Genomic DNA, 8,570 nt, shown 5'->3' with positions numbered 1-8,570 from the left:
ATCCTACTTCCGTAGTGATACTGCCTCGGAAACCCAAGGAGGGGTCGCTATGAGTCGGGGCCGACTCGACGGCAAACAACAACAACAACAACAACCTCCTAAATGGTGAGAACGGAAGGAAGGTTGGGCAATCTACTTTCGTAGTGATACAGCCTTGGAAACCCAAGGAATGGTCGCTATGAGTTGGGTCCAACTCGACGGCACATGACAACAACAACAACAACAAATGGTGAGAAAATAAATTTGTTTGTTAAAGCCCCTGTTTTTGTTACCTAATGTCGCTTTGACAGGAATATACCACAGATGGGATGGCTTTAACAAACAGGAGTTTATTCTCTTGAAATTTCAGAGGCTTTAAGTCTGAGTTCAAAGTGCCAGGCTCTAGAGGCTGAGTGAAAGCCCTCAACTTTGGCCTTCAGCTCTGCCTCCAGCTCCCAGCCCACTGGAGCTAGAGGCTTTTCTTTACTCAGACAGCTGCTAACTGCTGCGGCTGACAAGCCCAAGGTTGACAAGTAAAAAGGCACAGTCCTGATATTACAAACTACACGGCAGGCCATTATTCAAATCCATTGAAAGTCCCAAAGTCAGCAAATCTTGGCAGGCTGTTGAACTTGGCTACATGCAAGGTTCAAGCATGCCATAAGCTAGAGACCATTCCCAAAGTGGCTTCCTATATACGGGAAGCAGACCACATCCCTACAGCAGCTACTCAGCTGCTTGTGGTAGATCCCACTATGGAGTTGATTGCCAGTCTCACCCTGGGGAATAACTACCACCAGCTGCCCAGCCACTCAACCAGGTCCAGCCAAGCTGACACACAAACACAACTACCACAGCACCCCCCTCCACTTGTGATATTTCTGTTATAGCTGCACTTGATAACTAAGACAGGGGCGTTATACAACGAGCAATTTCCCTAAAAGGGAAATCAAGACACCAATATGAAGTCGGAGTTTGGGGGAAATTCTGGACACCCAGAAAAGGATAAACATCTGCTACAGCAGAGCCAGATTGTAAGGGGAAAATCCAGACATCATAGAGGATCAGAGCCTAGAAAACTTGGAACAGGAAGAGCAGGATGAGTGACATACAGAAACGGGAGAAGGTAAGCAGAGCAGATAAGATAGGCCTGCTGTAGGATGGCATCTGGTGGGGCCCAGGCTAGTCTGGAAGGAGGTAAGGGCTTCCTGCCTCTCCATTCTTCCCACCTCTGTCTTTCCTGCTCCCTCTGTCCTTTGCTTCTTTTGGCAAGATTTGAAAGACACAGAAAATTGATAGTTACATGGAAGGAATCAACTAGGATGCAAGCTCCATGAATGAGAAGTATTTCAATTTGCCTTCTTCATTACAGTATCCTCAGTGCCTACAACAGCTCCTGGCACATAGTAGATGCTCAATAAAGACTTGAAATCATGATTAAATATGAGTAAAAAAAGTATTTGAGAAAAAAAAAAAACCCACATACAGTAGATTGGGGTATTGATCTCAACTGTTACTCCCTCCCTATTATAGAACTGTACATTCACACTACCCTTTGCCATTTGACCTTGCAGTGCTGCTCACCAGAGTAGTTGAAAAATATTTTCCTGCCCCTGTGATGTTGGGGATGATCATGTGATTTGCTTTGGCCAGTCAATCTGAGTGGATATGATGCCAGCTAAAGTTTAGAGGTGCCTGTGTGATTTGGCTTGGCTTTATGCGCTTTAGTCACCCGCCTGTGAACTTACCCCGAGAAGCCACTGGTCCAAGGAAAATGAGGAGTTTCATGGAGCAAACCGGAACCCAACCTGCAGCTGGAGCCAAGCCCAGAGGATCCCAGCAGAGTCGTAGCTAGCCACAGACTGAGTGAGAAAAATCAATGTTTGTTGTTTTAAGCCACTGAGATTTTGAGGTTAGTTGTCACACAGCAAAAATTGATTATTGTGCCATATAAACTGCATCTTAACATAAAAGTTAAAATGCGTATAGTGTAGAGTAGTTGCCTTTTTTCCCCTTTAGATAAAAGAATGTATTGTGCAGTAGTCAAGGGTATAGATTTTGGAGTTAAACAGACCTTGGTTTGAATTCTAGCTTATTAATTCTGTTGTCTTGTTACTTTAAGTCTGAGTCTATTTCCACATCTGTGAAAACACCTACCTTAAGGAGTCGTCTGAGGGTGAAAGGAAACTGTTACGGATTAAACTGTGTTCTCCAAAAGTATAAGGAGCAAGGAGCTCGGTGATGCAGTGCCTAAGGCATTTGAGTGCTAATCAGAATATTGGCGGTTCAAACCCACCAGGCACTCCACAGAAAGAAGATGGGACAATCTACTTCTGTAAAGATTTGCCGCCTCAGAAACCCAGTGGGGGTCACTATGAGTCAGGATTGAGTAGATGGCAGTGAGTTTGGTTTGGTTTTGGCTCCAAAATATGTGTTGAAATCTCAACCCCCATGCCTGTGGATGAAGGAGCTCTGGTAGCGTAGTGCCTAAGGCATTTGACTGCTAACCAGAAGGCTGGCGGTTCAAAGCCATCAGCCACTCCTCAGAAGGAAGGTTGGGCAGTCTATTTCTGTAAAGATTTACCGCCTTGGAAACCCAGTGGGGGTCGCTATGAGTTGGAATCGACTGGATGGCAGTGGGTTTGATGTAATCTCATTTGGGAATAGGACTCTTTGTTATGTTAATGACTCCATATCAGTGTAGGGTCTGTTTTAAGCCAGTCACTTTTGATATATACAAAGAGCAGAACAGGCATAGAGACAAGCAAGCACAATCAAGGGAGGGTAGATGCCACCTGAAGATGGTCACCAACTTGACCAAGGATGGCCAGCTACTAGAGGCTAAAAGAACACCCTCCCCCACCTCTCCCTAAAGTCGCACTCTGAATTTGTACTCTGGTAGCATAGTGCCTAAAGCATTTGACTGTTAACCAGAAAGCTGGCAGTTCAAACACACCAGCCACTCCTCGGAAGGAAGGTTGGGCAATCTACTTCCGTAGTGATAATGCCTCAGAAACCCAAGGAGGGGTCACTGCTAGTCGGACCCACCTCAACGGCAGTGAGTTTGGTTTTGTTTTGGAACCTCTTGAAGCGAGGATGGTGAGACTTCATCTCACATACTTCGGATGTGTTCTCAGTAGAGAGCAGTCCCTGGAAAAGGACAGCATGCTTGGTAGAGGGTCAGTGAAAAAGAGGAAAACCCTCCATGGTATGGATTGACAGACACAGTGGCTGCAACAATGGGATCAAACGTAGCTACGACTGTGAAGATGGTGCAGGACTGGGCAGTGTTGTGTTCTGTTGGACACAGGGCTGGAATTGACCTGATGGCACTGACAGCAACAGCAGGCCTCCTGAACTACAAAACATTTCTGCTCTTTAAACCACCCACTTGTGTTTCTGTTACAGCAGCACAAGGAAACTAGGACAGAAGGCAAGTATGTAAAGTGGTTAGCCTCAGAGCCTCACACGCAGCAGGACTTGGGAGACATTGTCAGCTGCCGCAAAGCATCCATTCCCACTTTCTCATACTACACCAAGTTTTATTGGTTTCCCATTATGTCCCCCTATGCTTTCTGGGAAGCTGACCCTACCCTGAACTTCTCAGATGATCTCAGGTGGTTTAAGGGCAATCTCAACTCTCTTGCCACCATTATTGGCTCCAGAACTTAGGTCCTACATGGGTCAGCAGAGGGAGTGCCTCCAGCCCCAGCCTTGTGCTCAAGAACAGGCGTGTGAATCAGTCAGTGTTCTTAGCTGCAACCACAGAAGCTGACTCTGAATGATTCAGCACTTCAAAAGTTTATTAAAAGGACAGTGGGTGGCTCACAAGATCATAGGGAGGGCTGGAGAGTGGGGCTCCTGGCCAAGCTGGCCCAAAGCATTCCACAGGTCAGATCTGAAGAGAAGACTGCCATTGCCACTCAGTTGTGGATGCAGGTGCTACATACAGGTTGTACCCCTGCTGTTCTGTGCCAGGAGCTTGACTTTACTGCAACTGCCAATACCCCCAGAGAGAGAAAAAGAGGGGCAAGAGGGAAAAGAGACAGAAAGAGAGAAATGCTTTGAACCTTCCTTCTTGTATCACCAACTCCTGACAAGTCCATGTCCGTGGTTTGACCGCAAGGGAAGCTGGGACTGTAAAATCTGGCTTCTGTCTTGGGGGGGTTGTGACTTATAATTTCAAATTTATCTTAACAAGGGATGAATGTTCAAAAGAGCCAGAGTGACCACAGTCATGACAGATGTCTATCACAAGATTTGTTGCAATTTTAAGAAAATGAGGCACAAGGGGGTGATTTGTTGGGACTTCTTACAATCTTCCTTATTCAGATGAGAGACGCAAGAAGAGTCATTCTTTCTCTCTGGACATTGTAGTGTGTTGGTGTGAGTGAAGGAGCTTGGAAGTGCTATAAATCATTTTGTCAGCATGAGGGAAGCCAGCCTGAGAATGAAGCCAACATTCAGACGAGGGAAAAAGCAAGCAAGTTGATTCTGAAGCCACCTAACCTCTGGATTTCCAGTTACACGAGCCAGTGCGACTTGGATTTTCTGTGCTTACAGCCAAACGCATCCTAACATGTAGTGGAAATTTACCTAAAAATCAGCTTGATGTATGTACATCACTATAACACAACACAACAAAACAAAGGTGAAATAAAGACTCTTTCCACCGAACCTTTGCCCACAACACGCCCCAAAACAAAAAATAACTAAGGTAGGGAAACGAGTAAGAAGACCAACCTGGATGCTAGTCACACTGTGTGCCTCCTTAGTCAAAGCATTTAATATTTAAACCTCAGTTTCTTCTTTTCTTCAGATTCATTGTGAAATGAAATGAAGGATGAAAGAGAGTTTTGTGTTGTTGGCAATGGCTGTCAAGTTGAGTACTTACTCCTGGGGAACCCATGCATAATGGGATTGGTTTGTTGTGATCCATGGGGTTTTCATTGGCTGATTTTTGGAAGTAGATCACCAGGCCTTTCTTCCTAGGCCATCTTGGTCTGGAAGCTGCACTGAAAGCTGCTCAGCACCATAGCAACACGCTAGCCTGTGCTGACTGGGAATCGAACCCAAGTCTCCTGCATGAAGGGCCAGAGTTCTATCACCACTACCCGCAAGAGCCCTGTTCGTGGGCTAGTCTAGGATGCGAAGAATCATCCTTCTTCCCCACAGGCTCTTGTTATCAAAAGAGACAGGAACAGAAACATAGTAATAAATGAGCAAACAAACAGCTGTTTTCTCAAAGGTTTTAACATTCCAGGTTCTCATTCGGCCTAAGTTTTCATGTATTCTATATACTTGGCAGCTGGGTGGGAGGTCGTGGGAGGTAGGAAAGAGAAGGAGATGCTTTGAAGCAGAATTAGGTCAAAGCTGATCATTAAACAGCATGTAGATTTTGGGAGTTCGTTTTGCTTTTCTCTGCGTTGCTAAAGAAGCACAGGGGGAACTGTAAGGTTCGGAAGGGAGAAAGAACCAGGCCAATGCAGATGTTTTACCACATTCTCTTATTTTATCCTTAAAACAACCCTTGGAGGTAGGGATGACGGCCTCCATTTTTAAGAAGAGCAAACAGTTTAGAGAAGGGAGTCACCTGCTCTAGGTATGACTTGGAACTCAGGCCCATCGGAGTCCACACCCCAGGCACTTTGCAGTACTCCTCTCACCACCTCCCAGGAAAGTATAATAACGTATTCTGTTTGGTATTTCAGTTCCAAAGGTTTAGAGAGGGCTGAGGGAAGGCATTGTTTACCTCAGCTTAACATCAAACATCCTTTTTCTTAAGGGAGGCCAAAGAACACGGTCATGTTTGTAAATACCAAGGATATCTTTGAAGGACACTTAAGAAACTGGTCACAGTAGGTGATTTGAGGGTGGCAGGAAAGGGAACTGTGTCACTTAGGGAAAAGAAGAGACAGAAACTTATTTTTCATTGTTAACCATCTTTTCTTTTTAAAATGTCCTCAGTACATAGTCCTTGGGTAGTGCAAACAGTTAACGTGCTCAGCTTTAGAAGTTCAAGTCCACCTGCAGGGCCTCACAAGGAAGACCTGGTGATCTACTTCATTGGAAGAATCAACCATTGAAAACCTTGTGGAGCCCAGTTCTAGTCTGACATACATAGGGTCATCATGGAGTCGGAATTGACTTGGTAACAACTTCTTTATTTTTTCATTTTTTTTCTATATCCATGTATTACGTACTCAAAAAATTAAACTAAATTATTTTTGTGTTTGGGTCTTAGGTTTACTGCTTCCCAATAGTGACCTGGGCTAGTCATTCTTTAAATGTTTTCTCATTTGCAAAATAAGGCTAAAAATGCCTGCCTGTTAAGCCTGCTCAAAGGGTTTAATCAGAATGCACATTAAAGGGTTTGGCACTTAGTAAATGCTCAATGAATGGTAGCTATTTGCCCAAACTGCAAAGTTCTAGCCATATGAAAGCTATAATTAATATCATACAGCTTGTCTTCCAAGGGACTTATAATTTTAGGATTCTAAGATTAGGATAGTTTAATTTTCAACATGTTCTACTTCTTAGACGTAAAAAAAAAAAAGTTTGGTAAGTTCACCACAGGAATATGCCATATACTCCAGGGAGAACACAAGCATGGAGTCACACAGATCAGACTTTAAAATCTAAGGCTGTTCCAGGAGCCCACAAACACATGAAAAGATGTTCACTATCATTAGCCATTCCCACTGCCATCAAGTCGATTCCTACTCATAATGACCTTATAAGACAGAATAGAACTGCCCCATAGAGTTTCCAAGGCTGTAAATCTTTACAGAAACAGACTGTCTCATCTTTCCCTCAAGGAGTGGCTGATGGATTTGAACTGCTGAACTTTTTGTTCATAGAATGCTTTCACCACTGTACCACCAGAGTTCCTTCATTGGACATTGTTGTTGTTGTTGTTGTTATGTGCCGTCGAGTCAGCCCTGACTCATAGCGACCCCTCCTTGGGTTTCCGAGGCAGTATCACTACGGAAGTAGGATTGCCCAACCTTCCTTCCGAGGAGTGGCTGGTGGGTTTGAACCGCCAGCCTTCTGGTTAGCAGTCAAGTACCTTAGCCACTATGCTACCAGAGCTCCCTCATTGGACATTAGAGAGATGCAAATCAAAACTACAATGAGATAGTATTTTAACCCAGCTAATATGGAATTAGGAGCTCTGGTAGCATAGTGCCTAAGGCACTTGGCTGCTAACCAGAAGGCTGGCGGTTCAAACCCACCAGCCACTCCTCGGAAGGAAGGTTGGGCAATCTACTTCTGTAGTGATACTGCCTCAGCAACCCAAGGAGGGGTCACTATGAGTCGGGTCCAACTTGACAGCACATAACAACAACAACAACAACCAGCAATTCCATGCCAAGTATACCCTAGAGAAGACCTAATAGATGTGATACAGACATATGTACACTTATGTTCATTGCAATATTATTCACAATAGCCAAAAAATAGAAACAACCTAAGTGCCTATCAACAGAAGAATGGATAAACAAAATGTGACATACACATACAGTGGAATACATACTATGCATCCTAAAGAATGATGATGAGTCCGTGAAGCATATGAAGACATGGATGGACCTGGAGGACATACTGTTAAGGGAAGTAAGTCAATCACATAAGGGCAAATATTGTATGATCCCACTTTTATAAGACAAGAATAGATATATACATAGAGACCAGTGTTCATTGATGATTACCAGGGAGGGGTGCAGAGTGGAGGTGGAATAACGCTGTAGATCATAGATACTTGTTATTTTTGTTGATGGGAAAAGTAGCACCAAATGTTGGTGCAGTGAGCACAGCTTGACCAGAGTAAACAATGTCACTAAGAAATGTTCAGGAGAAAAGGATACTTGTACTAAAGAATTTGATATATGTGTAATTTGGCAACAACACAAACAATGACCAAAAAAATGAGTGTATGGTCACATATATATATGTGCATGCATATAAGTGTATGAGTAAGTACAGGTGTATACATATATGTGCACAGATAGAAGTATATATATATGTGTGTATGTGTACAGGTATGTGTGTGCAGCCACATATATTTATAGAAGACACAACTACAAATACTTCTCAGATATAACCAAACATGTTATGAGATTGGTTTTCTCGATTTGAAGGCTTAGGACCCTAGTCTTATGGGACAACTCAGTCAAGTGGCATAATATAGTTCACAAAGTTCCTGGTTTGCATCCTAGTGAGGTGAGTAGCATCTGAGGTCTTAAAAGCTTGTGAGCAGCCATCTAAAATACAACTATTGGTCTCTACTCATCAGAGGCAAAAAAGTAAGTAGGGAACCAAAATCTCAGAGAAGAAATAAGTCCGACATGAGCCATAGCCTCAACTACACTAAGAGCAGAAGAACTAGAGGGTGCCTGGCTACCTACCACTACTGACCATTCCAACCAGAGTCACAAATGGTTCCAGACAGAATGAAAGAAAAATCCAGAACAAAGCTCAAATTCTTAAAAAGGCCAGACTTGGAGTTCCGGCAAGATGGCAGACTAGGCAGAAGGATTGCACAGACCCTCTTCAACAAAGAAAAGGGAAACCAATTAACACAGACACAG

Source organism: Orycteropus afer, unplaced genomic scaffold (genome assembly GCF_000298275.1).
Source record: "Orycteropus afer afer isolate SDZICR_OR568_19922 unplaced genomic scaffold, OryAfe1.0 scaffold00010, whole genome shotgun sequence".
NCBI lineage: Eukaryota > Metazoa > Chordata > Mammalia > Tubulidentata > Orycteropodidae > Orycteropus > Orycteropus afer.
The sequence above is the reverse complement of the archived record's forward strand: the minus strand, read 5'-3'. Positions refer to the sequence as shown.